Raw genomic sequence first — 21121 nt, forward strand, 5'->3', positions numbered from 1 at the left:
TGCAACAGTGCAGATAACATGTTTGTTATTTATATAGAAAGAAAAACTAGAGACTTTACTAATCACCTGAACTGGCAATTGTAGGGTCATGCAATGCTGTACCCAAACTAAATTTGTATAATTATTTTTCAGACAAATATAGCTTAGTTATAATGACTCCACTTAAATACAGGGCCTCTTTCTGAGATTTGGTGTGTACAAGTTAAAATCATTTTTTTTTCCTAGAAAAATTACTTAGAACCCCCCCCAAACATTATATATTGTTTTTTCCTAACACCCCAGAGAATAAAATGGCAGTCGTTGCAATACTTAGTCACACCATTTTTGTGCAGCGGTCTTACAAACGCACTTTTTTTGGAATTAAAATATAAGACAACAGTAAAGTTAGCCCAATTTTTTTTTTTATATTGTGAAAGATGATGTTACGCCGAGTAAATTGATACCTAAAATGCCACACTTCAAAATTGCGCCCGCTTGTGGAATGGCAAAAAAACATTTTCCCTTAAAAATCTCCATAGGCTACATTTAAAAAAAAAAAAAAAAAATTAGACAGGTTGCATGTGTTTTGAGTTACAGAGGAGGTCTAGGGCTAGAATTATTGCTCTCACTCTAATGATAATACCTCACATGTGTGGATTTGAATACGGTTTTCATGTGCGGGTGCTACTCGCGTATTCTTTCGCTTCTGCGCGTGAGCTTGGCGGGAGAGGGAACGTTAAAAAAAAAAAATGATTTTATTTTTTAACTTTTACACTGTTGTCAAATCTTTATTCCTATTATAAGGATTGTAAACATCCCTGATAGTAAAAAAAAGTTTTACTATCCAAAGTTAAAACAAGGGCAGAAGATTTAATAGATGGAAAGATGAAAAAAATGACTGAAGTTCCGCTTTAAATACGACAGCTACAAGAATTGATGGAGAATAAAGATTTGATGCGATCTTGAAATATTTGTCTCTATAGTAGCATACACAGAGATTTTTAGACTTGTAATAGCTTGACTTTGCAGCTGCAAATAGAAAGGAAGGAGCAGCTAGTACGTCATCCGCCGGTATAGGTGCAAAAGTGTAGCACAACGAGCGAGGGGGATGTTCCGCAATATTTGGCAGCGCTGCTCCTGCTCTGGAGAGGGAGGAGGATGAAACACACACAGCCTGCCCCAGAGAGGAGGATGAGACACTTGCCGTCTGTTACAGCTGTACAGATCAAGTAGGGAGGATGTCTGCTACCATTACCGAACGGAAGGCCCTCACATTTGCAAAGCTACTTGGCCTCTGGCAAAAGATCTGTGATAACAGTTTGCTCGTTAAATAGAATATGGATCAAGGCATACTGCTTTCATGCAGACCCTTCTCGGCCTTATTTATGAATGTGAACGAGAGATCTGTTTTTGCAGCCCACAGAAACCCGATTATGCGTTCATTCTCCCAGACTGCACAGGAAGCAAGAAAGGAATAATCTGCTATGAGCAGAGCAAACAGTTCTTCCTTCAGAGATACTGATCTATCGGGTTATTATGCACAAAACATTTTGCATTAGTTCCACAGCTGAAGAGTATATATGCTTTTCAATCCCAGTGCTTCTGATCTCCTGTAGCCTCTTTGCAGCTACTTTCTCCCTTCATTATTATTTTTATTATACCAACAGTTTGCAGGGCTTCTTCAACATTAGGGCAAAACAGAACAGTTACAATACAGGAGGAATCAGAGGGCCTTTCTCATTGGAGCTTACAATCTAAAATGGAGGGTCAAGTGATACAAAAAGTTAATAACTGTGGGGATGAGCTGAAGGAGAAAATAGTATAGTTGTTAGGTGGAGGCAGAATAGGCTTCTCTGAAATGTTTTCAGGGATTGCCTAAAAGTGGATAGAGTAGGAGATAGTGGAACACATTGGGGTAGGGAATTCCAGAGGATGGGAGAGGCTCGGGAGAAATCCTGGAAGCGAGCATGGGAGGAGAGGAGATGACAAGGGAAGTAGAGAGCAGGCGGTCTTGGGAGGAACAAAGAATGATTGGTTGGCATTGCGAGACAAGGTTAGGGATGTAGCTGGGGGCTGAGTTCTGTCTGGGTGGCTTTGTAAGTTATTGTTAGTATGTAGAATTTTAGTCACTGGGTGAGTGGCAGCAAATAGAGGGATTGGCAGGGGAGGTACATACGCATGAACTCAAGCGATGGCTACATGGCATTTTTTAAGGCGGAGTTCCTGATGGTGACAACAGTGGACCATGTCTAAGTAATTTGTGTGAAACAGACAGTTTTGTAGTTTTCCCTCCTTTCCTACCCCAAGAGGCATCACTTCCCTCAGCATCCTCATGTCCCGAGCAGGGTTATGGACTCTGCTCTGGCGTTTATGAGGTCATAACCCCAGACTGCTAGAGTGTGGTGGTGCAAAAGCTGCAGAAATTGGTCAAGTTGTGGGGAGGAGTGGAGATTAGGGCAAAATATATCTCCCTTCATTGTTCCCCTAGTTATAAAAGGAGCAATTAGCCATTACAGTGTAGATATCGCCCAACTGCACGGGGCAATTATTTGCCCGGAGTTAGGCTTTAGGGGTTATATGGAGTTTTAGTTATTAGGCTTTAGGTCAGTTTAGGATTACTTTCATTCTTCTATGCAAGTCGATATGAATTTATGTTGTAAACTGCGGCTCAAACTGTTGGCACAATATACAGACTCACCCAGGACAGGAGCTTTTGGAGGGGACTGAATGCTAGCCTCTTACCTTATGATCATGGGCCATGGCATTTGGGGGGAATGGTGCCCTTTGTGAGCTGTATGCCTGGGGACCCTGTATATGCCATATTAGAGTCATACTGTTGAGACATACAGTGTAAGGAGATGCTCATGCCATCACCTCCAGCCATCTGTCTGTTCTCTGTGCTAATTGATCCTCTTATTGTGTGAAGATGTCCTGTGTTTACACTTATGATAAGGTCTATTGTATAGCAGGTCAGCGAGGAGAGGCGACGTCTATGAGTCACCTCGGCTGTCTAAATGATTTAGTTAATTGGCTCATGTAAATTTATGTTCTGGTTACCTCCTCTTTAACTGTATACAAGACTGGCATTTTGGTTCTAATAAACACTCCATGTTTAGCACACAAACAAGTCTCGTCTCGTTGTGTGTTGAGAGCAGCTGGAATATCTGATATCTATATCCCGACTGATAGGAAGCGGTATATGACGGAAACACTCAAGCGGAGTGTGGGACGTTCCGTTACAATAATATTATAAAGGCACCCACCTTTCCACCAAAATAAACTAAAACTACATTGGAACACAATGCAGGTTCTAGAAATGTCCAAATAAAAAACAAAATACACCAAATACAAAGTCTAAGTACCAAACTGTAACTTAGCAATAGCAGGTCCTCAGGGACCAGCCGCTGCAGCTGGGACACCAGATGTCAAGAGGTTCAAAGGAGAATTCAACAGCACTGAGTGGGGTTATACCGAGTCATTGTTTTGTGTAGGATTTTGGGTAGTTGTAACGTAAAAAAAAATAAAAATAACCCCCCCCCCCCCTCCACACACAATAAAAAAATAAATAATAATAATCATCATCATGCAAGAGCCCATTTGAAACTTTCTTTTATTAAATAACCAGTCCACCTAAATTAGATGTTTTCTGTAGATAGTGGAGAGATAAAACACTTTATCTCTTTTGGTAAGATGTCAGCTCTTCTCTGTTCCCATGTCTACACACCTGCTGAGCCCTTTCACACTGCCAGCGCCCAGGCGTTCTACCATAGTTTTTGCTGAGCTTTTCCGGTACTTTTAACCCCCCCGCTAGCGGCCGAATAAAATGGTTAAAAGTACCACTTCCAAGGCGTTTTGGCGGCGCTGCCTATTGATTTCAATAGGCAGGGGCGCTTTAGGAACGATGTATACTCAAGGAAGCTGCTTGCAGGACTTTTGACGTCCTGCCAGAGCAGCGCCCAGTGTGAAAGCACTCAGGCTTTCACACTGGGATTGCAGATGAGGCTTTCTTCAGGCACTATGTTTAGCGCTAAAGCACCTGAAAAATGCCTAGAAAAAGAAAACCTTGCGAGGGAGATCTCACTACTGGAATATCCAAGCCAGGAAATTCCTCAGCCTACCACGATCCACCTATAGATAAAGGAACTTAAGGAGAACCCTGGTAGATGCGGCCCTACCTCTCTATAAACGGACTTATCTGGGACGCAATTGCATGTGCTGATCGGCACATGTTCACTGGGGAAAACTGAAGCTATGGTACCTATGTGTCGCTGTGCTGTTAAAGGCAGCTCCTGCGTGCATGAGTGACGTCATTGCGGCTCCAGCCAATCACAGCACCGGAGTCGCGATACACAGAAGTGCCGGGAGAGATGGTGACGGTCAGAGGGGGAGACACGGACCTCTGCGGGGGCTTCGATCTGAGGTAATACGTAATGAGCTAGTATGCTATGCATACTAGCTCATTATGCCTTTGTCTTGCAGGGTTTACTTCCTCTTTAAGCGGCTCATTCAAACTAGTGGTTTAGGGGCAGTAAAACCCCACTGTTGAGTCACATTATTACCGCCACCCAACTGCTCCCTCCTTTAGCATCAGAGGCAGTAACCGGGGCTGCACAATTGCACCCACTGGCACTTTCAAGTGAATGGGGCTGCTCTGCTCGTGCCATTTAACTATGTGAAAGTGGTTGTGACACACTAGTTCAGGGATCAAGGTGTAAAAGCAGGTGGCAAGAAGGCGAAAGAATGCCTCCTTACCGCCGGTTAAATGTTCTCTAAAGAGCAATCCAACGTGAAAGATCTCACAAAGCAGCTGAATTCTATATTAGCCTTGAGGCTGGGTTCACACTACTACACTACTTTCATCCTACTTTGCTCTGCTACATTGGTCCTACATTTATCCTACATTGGTCCTACATCCATCCTACTTTCATGAACAGGATACTACTTTGGTCCGACTTCAATGATATTCAATGGGCTGAAGTAGGATCAATGTAGGACCAAAAGTAGTACAGGGAGCATTTTCAAAGTCGGACCGACTTGTGTAGGACGCTACAAGACGCTCTCATAGGGAAACATTGATTTTCACACGTCATGCTACATGAGGCTCCCAATGTAGGACCGTTTGTCGGACAAGTGTGAACCCAGCCTTAGAGTGCATGAACGCACATACATTTTGGTTAAGCTGCACAGACGACCAGGTCACATCAGATGACACTCCTCAAACACCCTGCAAGATGTGTTTTAAAAACATTTTCAAGGCCAAAAATTGAAAATGATCACTTTTGATGCTTTGCAACTAGATCTTAACCACGTCCTGCTCAAGCTGATTTACAGCTTTCTGCGCTGTTTAAATGACAATTATGCGGTCATGCTACACTGTACCCAAACACAATATTTTATCATTTTGTTCCCACAAATAGAGCTTTTGGTGGTATTTTATCACCACTGCAGTTTTAATTTTTTACTAAACAAATAAAAAAATACCGAACATTTTGTAAAGAAGTACGTTTTTTCCTTTACTGATAAAGCGGCGCTGACAAGGTAGCATTGATGAGAAGGCACCAATGAGCGGGCACTGACAGGCACAGACAATGGGAACTGGTGGCACTGATATGCACAACTGATGGGAACTGAAAGGCTGCAAAGATGGGTATTTATAGGTGGCACTGATAAGCGGCACTGCTGGTTATATGACGTCCGGTCAGGATAATGCAGGCAACCGTCCGGCCATCATTTTGCTATAGGCCGGGCGGTAAGTGGTTAAAGCGGTAGTTCACCCCCCCCCGACCCATTTTACCATCGAGACAGGCATTGTAGCGCGAGCTACAGTATGCCTGTCCCGATTTTTTTAACCCCGTACTCACCTTGTAGTCGTCCATCGTAGATTCCGGCTCCCGCGGGGAATGGGCGTGCCTATGGAGAGGGAGGATGATTGACGGCCGGCCCTGGCACGTCACTCTCCCCGAAGACAGCCGGAGTAGGTCTCGGCTCTTCACGGCGCCTGCGCACAGGCTATGCGCACGCGTCGTGAAGACCAAGCCTATTTCGGCTATTTCCGGAGAAGCGTGACGCGCCAGAGCCGGCCGTCAATCATCCTCCGTCTCCATAGGCACGCCCATTCCCCGGAATCTTCGATGGACGACTACAAGGTGAGTACGGCGGTAAAAAATTCGGGACAGGCATACTGTAGCTCGCGCTACAATGCCTGATTTTAGGGTAAAATAAAATAAAATAAATTTTTTCCCGTCGATAGGGTGAACCCCCGCTTTAAACACGCTGTAAATACCATAAGTGCATATCAATAGAAGCAAACAGAAACAGTGCACATCATCACCGCCTGATGAACTCTGCAGGCAGGATCATTTTTGAATTTTAGTGGCAAAACTAACACTTCAGTGTGTACATTTCCATCCACTCCCAATTTTGAGTGGCAGTAGGCAGTTAGGAAGCAGTAAAGACGCAACCTGTGTAATTTTAACACCCGTGTGAAAGAGCCCTTAGGCCTCATGCACAAGGCTGTATTCACTTACACTAAATCCTGCGTAAAAAGCTGTCCTTACTGGGTCTGAACTCATACGGACAAACACCCACTTCTTTCCATACGAATCGAGATGTGTACACTCTGACCTAACAAATTACACACTACTACTGTTTACATGCCAGCCCAGAATGAGAATGAAGCCGGAGGTCATTCTGCATTTATGCTGCCGCTGCTGTCTCCATATGACTAGCGTTTACATGTCTACTAGAGCTGCACGATTCTGGATAAAATGAGAAACACAATATTTTTTTGTTTACAGTGAAGATCACGATTCTTGTGGCGCAACATCATCTTTCAAATTAAAAACTGTGTTTGAAAGACCGCTGCGCAAATACAATGGGACATAAAATATTGCAACGACCGCCATTTTATTCTCTAGGGTCTCTGCTAAAAAGTAATTTTCAAGCAAAAAAATACAGATTTTAACTTGCAAGCAGCAACAAGGAGTCAGAAAAAGGTTTAGTATTTAAAGTGTTTGTAGCCCTAAAAAAAAAAAAAAAAAAAGCCCACACATAACTTGTAATAGAAAAAAAAAAAGTTGACAGGACCTCTTAAGTATGAGGTCTGGTGTCAAAAAGACCTCAGATCTCATGTTTACACTAAAATGCAATACAAAAAAAAAAAAACACTAAATAACAAACAAACAAACAAAAAAAAACATGTCATACTTACCTCCACTGTGCAGCTCGTTTTGCAGAGTGGCCCGATCCTGGTCTTCTGGGGTCCCTCGGCGGCTGTCTCGGCTCCTCCTAGCATTAATGATCCCCCTTCATGGGAAGCTCTCTCCCATGGGGGTTAGCTGGCGGGCACGCCCTGTGATACAGTCGGCCCCGCATCATTGATTTGGTTGACCACAGCAGGAGACAATGGCTGTGCTGCTATCAATCAACCAATGAATGAGCCAAGAAACCAGGACTGCAGTAAGGTAAATGAAACTATTTAGCTAAAAAAAAAAAAAAAAAAAAAAATTCCTTTAGTGACCCTTTAAGTTCTGTTGTGAGGTGGACTTGTTTTTCCAGCACATCCCACAGATGCTTGGCTTGAGATCTGGAGAATTTGGAGGCCAAGTCATACACCTCAAACCATTCTAGAACTCATCAGACCAGGCCACCTTCCTCCATTGCTCTGTGGTCCAGTTCTGAAGCTCACATGCCCAATGTACGACATATATCACAATGGGCACCCTGACACTACACAGTGCCATACACAAACTGCAATGCCTGTTTTTTCTGCTTTCAACACGCCAGTTTTAAGGACAACATGGTTATTTGTAGCCCATTATATCCTACTTCCTTTCAGGTGCCATTGCAACAAGATAATCAATGTAATGGAAATTAACCTACAGTTATTAACTGTCACTTAACCTATCAACGGTCATAAAATTATGGCTGATCGCATATAGATAGATAAAAAAAAAATAAACACACACACACGGTATATACTAAAACGACTTAAAATATACAACCAAATTTCTTTCTCAAGCTGTTTGAATTCACGAGAAAGCGAGTGAGAACAAACAAAACAAAATTGCAACAGAGCTGGGCTGCAAAACTTTGTATTATACACGGTAAGAGTTACAAAAGAAAAGAAGAACAAAGTTAATGTGACCTGTATTACCAGCTGCATTTGGTCAGATTTCCTCTGCCTATCTACATTCAGATATGAAAGTTTTAGGGGTCATTTACACCAGGTCTGCTGAGCCGTGTTGATCTGCAAAGATCAATGCAAGCTCAAACACAAGAGCACATAGAAAACAATTAACGTTGAATATATATTATTAAAGTATGGTTCACACCGGTGTGATTTGACAGTTAAAACATTTTTTTTTTTCCTCTCAGTTTAGGCCGATACGTATTCTTCTACATATTTTTGGTAAAAATAAATAAAATAAATAAAATCGCAATAAGCGTATATTGATTGGTTTGCGCAAAAGTTATAGCGCCTACGAAATAGGGGATAGATTTATGAAATGTTTTTATTTTTTACTAGTAATGGCGGCGATCTGTGATTTTTGTCAGGCCTGCGATATTGCGGCGGACATATCGGACACTGTTTTGGGACCATTCACATTTATACAGCGAACAGTGCTATAAATATGCACCGATTACTGTATAAATGGGACTGGCAGGGAAGGGGTTAACACTAGGGGGCGAGGAAGGGGTTAAATGTATTCCCTGTGAGTGATTCTAAGGGCCCTTTCACACTGGTTTGTTTTTGCCGCGTTTTCGCGGTAAAAATAGCGCTATTAAAAGGCTCCCCATGCCCCTCTCCATTGAAATGAATTAAAAACGCTGTGTTTTACCGCGATTTTAACGCTCCGTTTTTACAGCGGTTTTTAATTCATTTCAATGGAGGGGGCATGGGGAGCGTTTTAATAGCGCTATTTTTACCGCGAAAACGCGGCAAAAACACACCAGTGTGAAAGCGCCCTTACTGTGGGGGGAGGTGACCGATCTGTGTCCCTATGTACAAGGGACACAGCATCGGTCTCCTCTCTCCCTGACTGTGTACTGCGTTTTATTTTTGACACATGGGGGAGGGGTATAATGTACCCCATACTCATTCACATAGGGTGGGGGGCTTGTTAAAGGGGGTTTCCAGATTCCGATAAGCCCCTCGCCTGTAGACCCCGACAACCAACGGCCAGGGTTGTTGGGAAGAGGCCCCTGTCCTCATCAGCATGGGGACACAGTGCTTTGGGGTGGGGAGCGCACACCCACCCTCCCCCTATGTTGAGGGCATGCGGCCTGGTACAGTTCAGGAGAGGGGGGGTGCTAGCTCATCCCCACCCCCTTTCCTGACCTGCCGGGCTGTGTGCTCAGATAAGGGTCTGGTTTGATTTTGGGGCGGACTCCGTGCCATTTTTTTCAGCGTGGGGGTTCCCCTTACAATCAATACTAGACCGAAGGGCCTGGTATGTTCTTGGAGGGGAACCCCAATGCCGTTTTTTGTTTTTACATTTTGTGTGGAGTTCCCCCTAAAGATTTATACTAGACAGTGCCTGGTATTGTCAGGGATCAAAGTCAGATACCTGCCCACTGAAGTCGGATGCATGTCGGACTTCTAGTCCCAGGGCAAAGTCGGATCCACAGTCGTACAACTGTCGTGTCGTACCAGTGTGAACCCGGCCTTAGGGTTCTTTCTCCTATGTGGCTGCCATTGCCATCCCTCTGAAATGCAATCTATGGTGGATCACTTTTCAGAGGGCATTGACCAGGTGGAGAAGAAGTGATATTTAACATTACGGCTTACGTACATTAATTTCAATGGACTGCCCAAAGTGCAAAAAACCCTTAACCACTTGCCGACCGGCTGCCGTCGTTTTACGGCGGCAGGTCGGCTCCCCTGCGCGAGAGCACGTAATATAACGTTGGCTTTCGCGCCGGGCACCCGCGATTGCTCGTTACAGAGCGGGGCCCGGGAGCTGTGTGTGTGTAAACACACCGCTCCCGGTCCTGTCAGGGGGAGAAATGCTGATCTGTTCATACAATGTATGAACAGAAGATCAGTCATTTCCCTTAGTGAGGCCACCCCCCCTACAGTTAGAACACACCCAGGGAACATACTTAACCTCTTCACTGCCAGTGGCATTTTTATAGTAATCCAATGCATTTTTATAGCACTGATCGCTATAAAAATGCCAATGGTCCCAAAAATGTGTCCGAAGTGTCCGCCATAATGTCGCAGTACCGAAAAAAAATAATAATCGTTGATCGCCGCCATTACTAGTAAAAAAAAATATTAATAAAAATGCCATAAAAATACCCCCTACTTTGTAAACGCTAAAACTTTTTCGCAAACCAAATGCTTATTGCGATTTTTTTCGAGAATAATATGTATCGGCCTAAACTGAGGGAAAAAAAATGTTTTTTTATATATTTTTGGGGGATATTTATTATAGCAAAAAGTAAAGAATATTAATTTGTTTCCAAATTGTCGCTCTATTTTTGTTTATAGCGCAAAAACTAAAAACCGCAGAGGTGGTCAAATACCACCAAAAGAAAGCTCTATTTGTGGGAAAAATAGGACGCCAATTTTGTTTGGGAGCCATGTCGCACGACCGCGCAATTGTCAGTTAAAGCGACGCAATGCCGAATCGCAAAAAGTGCTCTGGTCTTTGACCAGCAATATGGTCCGGGGGTTAAGTGGTTAAAAGAAGTCCCTGAATCTTTTCCAAAAAACACACATCACTGAACCACATGGTGTTTATCAGATGAGTGGGGTTGCCTTTAACAATTTCTGGAACCACAGCACCTCTGCTAAATGCCAGCATGTTACTGTGCGTGTCAGAAAAGTATGCAATTCTGCCCGTTCCTGACACGCAGTAGTGGGCACCTATTATACAAGGGCTGATCCACCGTACCGCAACTGTGTGCAATGCAGGTGGTTGCAGGGTAGTTATGGCACAGCCCCAAACATTTAAATGGGTCTGGTTCAGGGACGGCATTGTCCACCACATGTGACATGCAATTTTATTTTTGCCATGCCATCTGTACTGCCCTGAGTTGCTGCATGCCCTCAGGGACTAAAGCTAGCCATATCCCTTGTCAGCACTGCAGACTGAATGAGAGAGATTACTCAATTCCCCATTCACACTACACAGCATGGATAATTGAATCTACAGTGCTGGCTATTGTGTTCTGACAGAACAGCCACACAGTGCCTGCATCTGATTGGATGCACATGCTTTTTGACCGAAAAAAAATCCCAACAAGCTCATTAGACAAGAGTTTTAAATTAAAATTATATATTTCCCTCCCCCCATGCCTCAAATTTTCAGCTCAAAGGGAATCTTCTAAAATGTGATCCGTGTATGGCTAGCTTACAAGAATAACTGTATAGCTATACTTTACAAAACGCAAACGGGCATTCTATCTATTGCAGAACAGACATGCAATGTCTCTTCTACAATAATATGCACTTACCTGCTTGTTTGCAATCCTCCACATGCACAGCTCATTTTACATGTTTTGGCTTCATGCCAAAATGAATGACTCTGAGCATGCATGCGAGTGAGGTCACTCCACAGCAGCCAATCAAGATGGCCAAAGACAGCGTCAGCAAGGGACCTCACAGGAGTCAGAGCGTTGGGAGCACAGGTAAGTATTGCCTTTAGTGCCGCTTTAATATCCCCAAATCATTTTCCAACCCGACCAATGATGGAATGATTTTTCTAACTTTACACATCAGATTATACTTCCTATTTTGTTAAAAATTTGAAATTTTAACTCCTTTTACTGAATCAACAGTCACCGGTTTACAGTAACATTTAATGTGGAACCAAACCCATTATTTATAAAAAACAGTTACATTCCCACTGTCACATTGGTTGTGCTCTCAACAAAACTGTCAAATCTCTGGTGTCAAAACTGACCACATGCGCAGCACCATGGCGGTCACAGATCAAACAGAGGCTAAGGCCCCTTTCACACACGTGGACCGTTTAGTCATGTTTAAAAAAAAATAAAAAATAAATGATGGATGAAGTTTACATTATTTTTTTGCATCTGCTAGCTATAGTCCTCGGAGTGATTGTAAAGTGTAATTGTTTTTATAATGACAAACATGTTATACTTTCTTCTGCGCTGTTGCAGTGGATTTGAACAAAGCAGCCCTTATCCTCCTCTTTGCTCCTCGCCCTGCCCCATTTCGGGTGCCCCCACAGCAAGCAGCTTGCAATGGGGGCACCCGAGCTGAGCTGTAGCTCCATGTGTCCAGTCAGACACGGAGTTGCAGTTCGGCCCTGCCCCCTCTCTTTCCTGATTGGCCAACAGACTTTGACAGCTGCAGGAGCCAATGGCACCGCTGCTGTGTCTCAGCCAATCAGGAGGGAGAGTTTTGAACAGCCATGGGACTCGTGGACATCACTGGCTTAAGATGGGGCTTTAGGTAAGTATTAGGGGATGCTGGGGAGGCTGCTGCACACAGAAGGTTTTTTTATCTTAATGCATAGAAGAATGCATTAACCACTTAAGGACCGGACCAATATGCTGCTACATGACCCAAGGGGTTTTTACAATTCGGCACTGCGTCGCTTTAACAGACAATTGCGCGGTCGTGCGACGTGGCTCCCAAACAAAATTGGCATCCTTTTTTCCCCACAAATAGAGCTTTCTTTTGGTGGTATTTAATCACCTCTGCGGTTTTTATTTTTTGCGCTATAAACAAAAATAGAGCAGCAATTTTGAAAAAAATTCAATATTTTTTACTTTTTGCTATAATAAATATCCCCCAAAAACATATATAAAAAAAAAAATTTCCTCAGTTTAGGCCGATACGTATTCTTCTACCTATTTTTGGTAAAAAAAAAAAATCACAATAAGCGTTTATCGATTGGTTTGCGCAAAATTTATAGCGTTTACATAATAGGGGATAGTTTTATTGCATTTTTATTAATTATTATTTTTTTACTACTAATGGCGGCGATCAGCGATTTTTTTCGTGACTGCGACATTATGGCGGACACTTCGAACAATTTTGACACATTTTTGGGACCATTGTAATTTTCACAGCAAAAAATGCATTTAAATTGCATTGTTTATTGTGAAAATAACAGTTGCAGTTTGGGCGCTAACCACAGGGGGCGCTGTAGGATTTAGTGTTCACCTAGTGTGTGTTTACAACTGTAGGGGGGTGTGGCTGTAGGAATGACGTCATCGATCGAGTCTCCCTTATATAAGGGATCACTCGATCGATGCAGCGCCATAGTGAAGCACGGGGAAGCCGTGTTTACATACGGCTCTCCCCGTTCTTCAGCTCCGGGGAGCGATCGCGACGGAGCGGCTCTAAACGAATAGCCGCGCCGTCGTCCCGGATCGCTCCCCGAGGGAATCCGACCGCTGCATGTAGCGGGGGGGGGGGGGGTCGAGATCGGACCCCCCACCCGCTAGAAGGCAGGGACGTACAGGTACGCCAATGTGCCTGTACGTGCCATTGTGCAGACGTATATATACATGCGGCGGTCGGGAAGGGGTTAAGATAAAAAACCTGTGTGCAGCAGCCTCCCCAGCACCCCCTAATACTTACCTGCGCACCATCTCAAGCCAGCGATGTTGCAGGAGTGTCCCGGCTGCCCGGAACTCCCCTCCTCATTGGCTGAGACAGCAGCGCAGCGCCATTGGCTCCTGCTGCTGGCCACAGCTCAGTGTCTGACTGGGCACATGGAGCTGTGGCTCGGCTCAGGTGTCCCATAGCAAGCTGCTTGCTGTGGAGGCACTGAACAAGAGGGAGGGGCCAGGAGCACCGAAGGGGGACCTGAGAAGAGAAGGATCTGGGCTGCTCTGTTCAAAACCACTGCATAGAGCAGAAAAGTATGACATGTTTGTTATTTTAAGCTAAAAGAAAAAAACAAGACTTTAGTATCACTCCACTTGAGTCTGTTTACATCTGGGTTTTCGTCGTATCCGGTTTTAATTTTTTTAACAGAAGGAATAGGATAGAAAGGTTTTAGTTTTATTTTACAGCATATTTAAACTGAAGAACAAACAAACTGTATAGTGCAGCTTGCCAGTCCTTAGATGTGGTGGCTGTATTGTTTGTCCCCCCCCCCCCCTCTGGATTTACCTATGTTCACCTGTTGATCCTTCCAGGGACACATTTTCTGTCCTAAGATAGCACGCTCACTCATTGTAGAGAAGTACTGTCACCCTGGACTACAGAACATCCCCACCATCCTCAGTGCTATACCACAGGGATGGGGAGGTGCTCTGTGGTTCCAACACACTTCTTGTCCTAGAGTGACAACACTACATCATTGTATTGTATCTATGGCTAGGCAGAATTGTCATCCACGAGGGGACTACAGAACACCTTCTCATCTCCATAACATAGGGAGAGGTGTCCTGTGGTGCTAACACACTTCCTATCCAAGGGTGACAGCACTCGCTGTACTGCATCTATGGAGGAGAAGTGCTGTCACTATAGGACAAAACTACAGAGCATCTACCCCTTTCCTCATTACTATAACATGGGGAGGTGTTCTGTAGCCCTGTTCTAAGGTGACAATGCTGCTACTCCATAGATAAGGTACAGTGAGAGTGTTGTCACCCTAGGACAGAAAGTGTGTTACTGGCAGGATCACAAGTTAGAAAAAAAATGCAGCCAGCACATGCAAGGACTGGTACGAGTCAATATATTATATGGTTGGTCTTGGCTTTAGATATACTAAAAAAATAAAATAAAAAACTGTCAGTGAAGAAAAAAAAAGTGTGGGGTGGGGGGGGCTGCACACGGCCTAGTCTTTGTTAGCTACTAAGACAACAGTCACAGGGTCATGTCAAAGCCAATCTCCCGGTATGGAGTCATACCAAAACACTGTCATTGTCAGCACATCCAAAAAGCAACTGCAATCCTTGGAATGATCCGATTGGACCAGTAAGAACAGCTGGCATTCCCCTACAAATCATTAACCATGGAACCATTACAAGTTATGCCCGTTCACACCGGTGTGACTTGTCATGTGATTTAACAGGTCCAAATCGCAGTATAAGTTGCACTCTATTGTCTGCAATGGGACTGTTCAAATCAGCGTGACGGCGGTGACTTTGCGGCTCGGCACCGATTTGGAAAAGTAGTTCCTGCTCTACTTCTGGTGATTTCAGGTGCAACTTGCACAGATATCAGCCAAGTCGCACCTGAAGTGGCACTGACACACCGATTTGAAATTGCGTGATATCAAGTAAAAAGTCAAGCGATTTCAAAGTGAGATTTTGTGTGAACCAGGGCTTAGACATCTCTTGGAATCATCCAATCATGAAAGGCTTGGTTCCCTCCTGTACATACAATGAAGGATTCTTCTGTGACCAGGGCCTTCCATAGGTCTGAGAGAACACAGGACCGACCTCATCACCAGACAACACTGACAGGCACAGCGCTCACCAGTACAAGACGGATCGCTGGTTTGGGTCAGAAACTCCATCAGGTTCACATCTGCAGAGCAAGCACCGTTCCAGGTACAGTGCCACGTGTATAGGGGCCGTGTCACTGTAACACACATTTCACCCATGTCTGGAGTCACCCTACATCACCAATGTCTGTAGACATAGGAGCAGTGTCACCATGTCACACCAGCCATGACCCCACATAATCCACACGTGTCTCCAACATCACCAATTTCTATGTGTAAAGGACCAGTGTCACCTACGTGTGACCCCCACATAACCAATGTCACCCAAATATCACCACACATCACCAATCTAAGAACCAGTGTCACTCACACGTGACACCACATCACCAATGTCCATGTGTAAAGAAGTGGTGTCACCTGCATTACCAATGTCTAAGTGTAAAGGCCGGTGTCACACACACCCACGTGACCCTAGACCACCAATCTATGTGTAAAGGTGCATGTCACATACACACAGATGTGACCCCCCCCCCCAAATCACACATGTCTAAGTGTAAAGGACCAGACAGGGTGACACCGGAACCGTGTCATACAGACATACCCCCACATCACCAATGTGTAAAGGACTGGTGACACCTACAGGTGACCCCACATCACCTATGTCTATGTGTAAAGGACTGGTGACACCTACAGGTGACCCCATATCACCAAGAGCATTGTCACCTATGTCTAAGTGTAAAGACCAATGTCACCCTGCCACAAACTCATGTGACCCCACAACACTAATGTCTATGGGGAAAGGACCGGTGTCACATAAGGTTAACCCCATACCACCAATGTCTATGTGTAAAAGTAGGTGTCACCCACGTGACCCGACACCACCGTCTGTGTAAAAGACCCCCATCACCATGTCACACACGTGACCCCACACCAGCAATGTGTATGAATAGGAGGGGTGGTGTCACCATGTCACAGAAGGGTGACCCCCACACCAGCTGGTGTCAACCCGTCTGTGCACACACAAGTGTCACCCTGTCTCATATGTGAAGGCCAGTGTCACCCTGTCTGTGCACACTCAGGTGTCCCCCTGTCACATATGTGAGGGCCGGTGTCACGCCCTGTGTGCACACACAGGTGTCCCACTGTCACATATGTGAGGGCCGGTGTCACCCCGTCTGTGCACACTCAGGTGTCCCACTGTCACATATGTGAGGGCCGGTGTCACCCCGTCTGTGCACACTCAGGTGTCCCACTGTCACATATGTGAGGGCCGGTGTTACCCCGTCTGTGCACACTCAGGTGTCCCACTGTCACATATGTGAGGGCCGGTGTTACCCCGTCTGTGCACACTCAGGTGTCCCACTGTCACATATGTGAAGGCCAGTGTCACCCTGTCTCATATGTGAAGGCCGGTGTCACCCCGGGTGTGCACACTCAGGTGTCCCCCTGTCACATATGTGAGGGCCGGTGTCACGCCGTCTGTGCACACTCAGGTGTCCCCCTGTCACATATGTGAGGGCCGGTGTCACGCCGTCTGTGCACACTCAGGTGTCCCCCTGTCACATATGTGAGGGCCGGTGTCACCCCGTCTGTGCACACTCAGGCGCCCTCCTGTCACATATGTGAGGGCCGGTGTCCCCCTGTCACATATGTGAGGGCCGGTGTCACGCCGTCTGTGCACACTCAGGTGTCCCCCTGTCACATATGTGAGGGCCGGTGTCACGCCGTCTGTGCACACACAGGTGTCCCCCTGTCACATATGTGAAGGCGGGTGTCACCCCATGTGAGCACAGTCAGGTGTCCCCCTGTCACATATGTGAAGGCCGGTGTCACTCCATCTGTGCACACACAGGTGTCCCCCTGTCACATATGTGCGGGCCAGTGTCACCATGCCTGTGCACACTTAGGCACCCCCTTTCACATATGTGAGGGTCGGTGTCACCCAGTCTGTGCACACTCAGGCGCCCCCTGTCACATATGTGCGGGCTGGTGTCACCATGTCTGTGCACACACAGGTGTCCCCCTGTCACATATGTGAAGGCCGGTGTCACCCCGTCTGTGCACACTCAGGTGTCCCCCTGTCAAATATGTGCAGGCTGGTGTCACCCCGTCTGTGCACACTCAGGTGTCCCCCTGTCTCATATGTGAGGGCCGGTGTCACCCTGGGTGTGCACACACAGGTGTCCCCCTGTCACATATGTGAAGGCCGGTGTCACCCCGTCTGTGCACACTCAGGTGTCCCCCTGTCTCATATGTGAAGGCCGGTGTCACCCTGGGTGTGCACACACAGGTGTCCCCCTGTCACATATGTGAAGGCCGGTGTCACCCCGTCTGTGCACACTCAGGTGTCCCCCTGTCTCATATGTGAAGGCCGGTGTCACCCTGGGTGTGCACACACAGGTGTCCCCCTGTCACATATGTGAAGGCCGGTGTCACCCCGTCTGTGCACACACAGGTGTCCCCCTGTCAAATATGTGCGGGCCGGTGTCACCCCGTCTGTGCGCACACAGGTGTCCCCCTGTCAGATATGTGAGGGCCGGTGTCACCCCGGGTGTGCACACTCAGGTGTCCCCCTGTCACATATGTGAAGGCCGGTGTCACCCCGTCTGTACACACTCAGGTGTCCCCCTGTCTCATATGTGAGGGTCGGTGTCACCCCGTCTGTGCACACACAGGTGTCCCCCTGTCAAATATGTGCGGGCCAGTGTCACCCCGTCTGTGCGCACACAGGTGTCCCCCTGTCACATATGTGAAGGCCGGTGTCACCCCGGGTGTGCACACACACAGGTGTCCCCCTGTCAAATATGCGCGGGCCGGTGTCACCCCGGGTGTGCACACACAGGTGTCCCCCTGTCACATATGTGAGGGCCGGTGTCACCCCGGGTGTGCACACTCAGGTGTCCCCCTGTCTCATATGTGAAGGCCGGTGTCACCCCGTCTGTACACACTCAGGTGTCCCCCTGTCACATGGCCATCACACATTGTCACCTCTGGCCTGAGAGGTCCCTCTGCCCAGGCCACATAGCCGGCCCCTCCCCCACACACACCTGCCCACATGTCTTCTCCCAGGCCGGGCTCCCCCACTAGTCACCCAGTAAAGCACATGTCATCTTACCCGGGATCCCGCCCGAGACACCGCCATTGGGGGGGTGAGGTGTATCCGGGGACCCCCTCCCCAGTGCTGACGGCCGCTGGCTCGCTCCCGGGTACGGCTCCCCCCCAGGAGAAGGGATGAGGAGAGGGGGGGGTCTCTCCCTGCAGCTCTATCAGGCCAAGTTTCCCAGTGCTGATAAAGCGGCCCCTCCAACCCCTTACGACGAGCGTGAGCTCTTCCCCCGCCTCATTTGCATATCTGTGTCCTGCCCGCTTATTGGCTGCCCGGCTGAGCCCCCGGCTGGCGATCTGGGAGAAGTGCGCAGTTCGGTATAGTGAGTGCGTGGAGGAGGAGGAGGAGGCGGCGGGACGTGTCTGCCAGGGGCTCCAGCTATCACAGCAGGGGCTACCCCTACCTCCGGCTCCCTCCTCCTCCTCCCACTCCTCCGCCCTGTATCAGACATAATCAATGTGAGCCGTGCGAGGCTGAACTTACTCACCCGGGGTGGGCTGGGTTATCATCAGGCGGCTTAATATGGCCTCTTCTCCATAGACCAATAGGCAGAGCTGTTGTAGAGTACATGACACTGGCAGGTCCCTGTACGCCCTCAGAGATTCCCCTTCCCTCACACGCTGTGCTGCTTCCCTCACGTTCTAACTTTCAGTGTATGCCCAATATATTACAGTACAAGAGCTGTACTGCCTCTGTCATTGCTTCCTCCACAATTCTCCACATGTACAAAATTTAGGTGCTGCTGAAGACTCATTCACATGGCCGTTCACCGCAAAGGTCGCCATATTTCTGTGACGGTACAGCCAGGTGTCCACATTCAGCTAAGGACGCAGAAGAGATGAGTTCAGACACAAGTCCAAACCAGCCTGAGCTTTTACGTGTTCAGATAAGTCTGAACCATCCTGAGCTTTCCTGTGTTCAGACAAAGTCTGAACTAGCCTGAGCTTTCCCCTGTTCAGACACAAGTCCAAACCAGCCTTAGTTTTTCCATGTTTAAACCCAAGCCCGAACTAGCCTGAGCTTTCCCATGTTCAGATACAAGTCCAAACCAGCTTGTGCTATCCTGTGTTCAGATATAAGTCCGAACTAGCCTTAGCTTTCCCCTGTTCAGACACAAGACCGAACCAGCCTGAGCTTTCCCGTGTTCAGACACAAGTCCGAACCAGCCTGAGCTATTTTATGTTCAGACACAAGTCTGAACCAGCCTGAGCTTTCCCCTGTTCAGACAGAAGTCCAAACCAGCCTGAGCTTTCCCATGTTCAAATACAAGTCCGAACCAGCCTGAGCTTTCCTGTGTTCAGATATAAGTCCGAACTAGCCTTAGCTTTCCCCTGTTCAGAGACAAGTCCAAACCAGCCTGAGCTTTCCCGTGTTCAGACACAAGTCTGAACCAGCCTGAGCTTTCCCATGTTCAGATGCAAGTTTGAACTAGCCTGAGCTTTCCCGTGTTTAGACACAAGTCCAAACCAGCCTGAGCTTTCCAGTGTTCAGACACAAGTTCAAACCAGCCTGAGCTTTCCCGTGTTCAGACACAAGTCTGAACCAGACTGAGCTTTCCCATGTTCAGATGCAAGTTTGAACTAGCCTGAGCTTTCCCATGTTTAGACACAAGTCCAAACCAGCCTGAGCTTTCCCGTGTTCAGACACAAGTCCAAACCAGCCTGAGCTTTCCCGTGTTCAGACACAAGTCCAAACCAGCCTGAGCTTTCCCCTGTTCAGACACAAGCCTGAACCAGCCTGAGCTTTCCTGTGTTCAGACAGAAATCCAAATCAGCCTCAGTTTTCCCGTGACTAGACACAAGTTCTAACCATCCTGAGCTTTCCCATGTTTAGACACAAGTCCAAACCAGCCTGAGCTTTTCTGTGTTCAGACACAAGTCCAAACCAGCCTGAGCTTTCCCCTGTTCAGACACAAGTTCTAACCAGCCTGAGCTTTCCCATGTTTAGACACAAGTCCAAACCAGCCTGAGCTTTCCCGCGTTCAGATACAAGTCCAAACCAGCCTGAGCTTTCCCGTGTTCAGATATAAGTCCAAGCCAGCCTGAGATTTCCCATGTTCAGATAAATTCCGAACCAGCCTTAGCTTTCCCATGTTCAGACACAAGTCCGAACCAGCCTGAGCATTCACATGTTCAGACACAAGACCAAACCAGCCTGAGCTTTCCTGTGTTCAGACACAAGTCCAAACCAGCCTGAGATTTCCTGTGTTCATATACAAGTCCAAACCAGCCTGAGCTTTCCCGTGTTCAGATATAAGTCCAAACCAGCCTGAGCTTTCCTGTGTTCAGACACAAGTCCAAACCAGCCTGAGCTTTCCTGTGTTCAGATACAAGTCCAAACCAGCCTGAGCTTTCCCATGTTCAGATATAAGTCCGAACCAGCCTGAGATTTACCGTGTACAGACAAAGTCCGAACCAGCCTGAGCTTTCCCATGTTCAGATATAAGTTTGAACCAGCCTGAACTTTCCCATGTCAAATTCACTCATCCCTAGTTCCTTATTGATGATTAAAAGATAAAGTTTGCAATTCAGAGGAATGCAGCTTCACATGCTATTGCTTCACTAAATCTGAGTCCCATCTTGATGGTTCATTTTTTCCAAATGATTTTACAAGTGTTAAGCTGTTTACACACTACAGTTTTTTTTGTGCAACA

At 46.7% G+C, this 21121-nt stretch overlaps 1 protein-coding gene across 5 annotated transcripts in view; it reads right to left on the reverse strand.

Annotated features, from left to right (window-relative positions):
- Nucleotides 1-19024, reverse strand: part of CHD9 (chromodomain helicase DNA binding protein 9) — a 289270-nt gene extending 270246 nt beyond the window's left edge. For 4 of the 5 annotated variants that reach the window (XM_040328668.1, XM_040328667.1, XM_040328666.1 and 1 more), the window contains exon 1: nt 18478-18695. The gene's annotated coding sequence lies outside the window, so the exon portion shown is untranslated. Of the gene's footprint in view, nt 1-18477; nt 18696-18955 lie in introns of those variants that run through there. The other variant, XM_040328665.1, reaches the window with a different exon arrangement.
- Nucleotides 19025-21121: the final 2097 nt, after the last annotated feature.

This window comes from Rana temporaria, chromosome 11, assembly GCF_905171775.1.
Source record: "Rana temporaria chromosome 11, aRanTem1.1, whole genome shotgun sequence".
Taxonomy (NCBI): domain Eukaryota; kingdom Metazoa; phylum Chordata; class Amphibia; order Anura; family Ranidae; genus Rana; species Rana temporaria.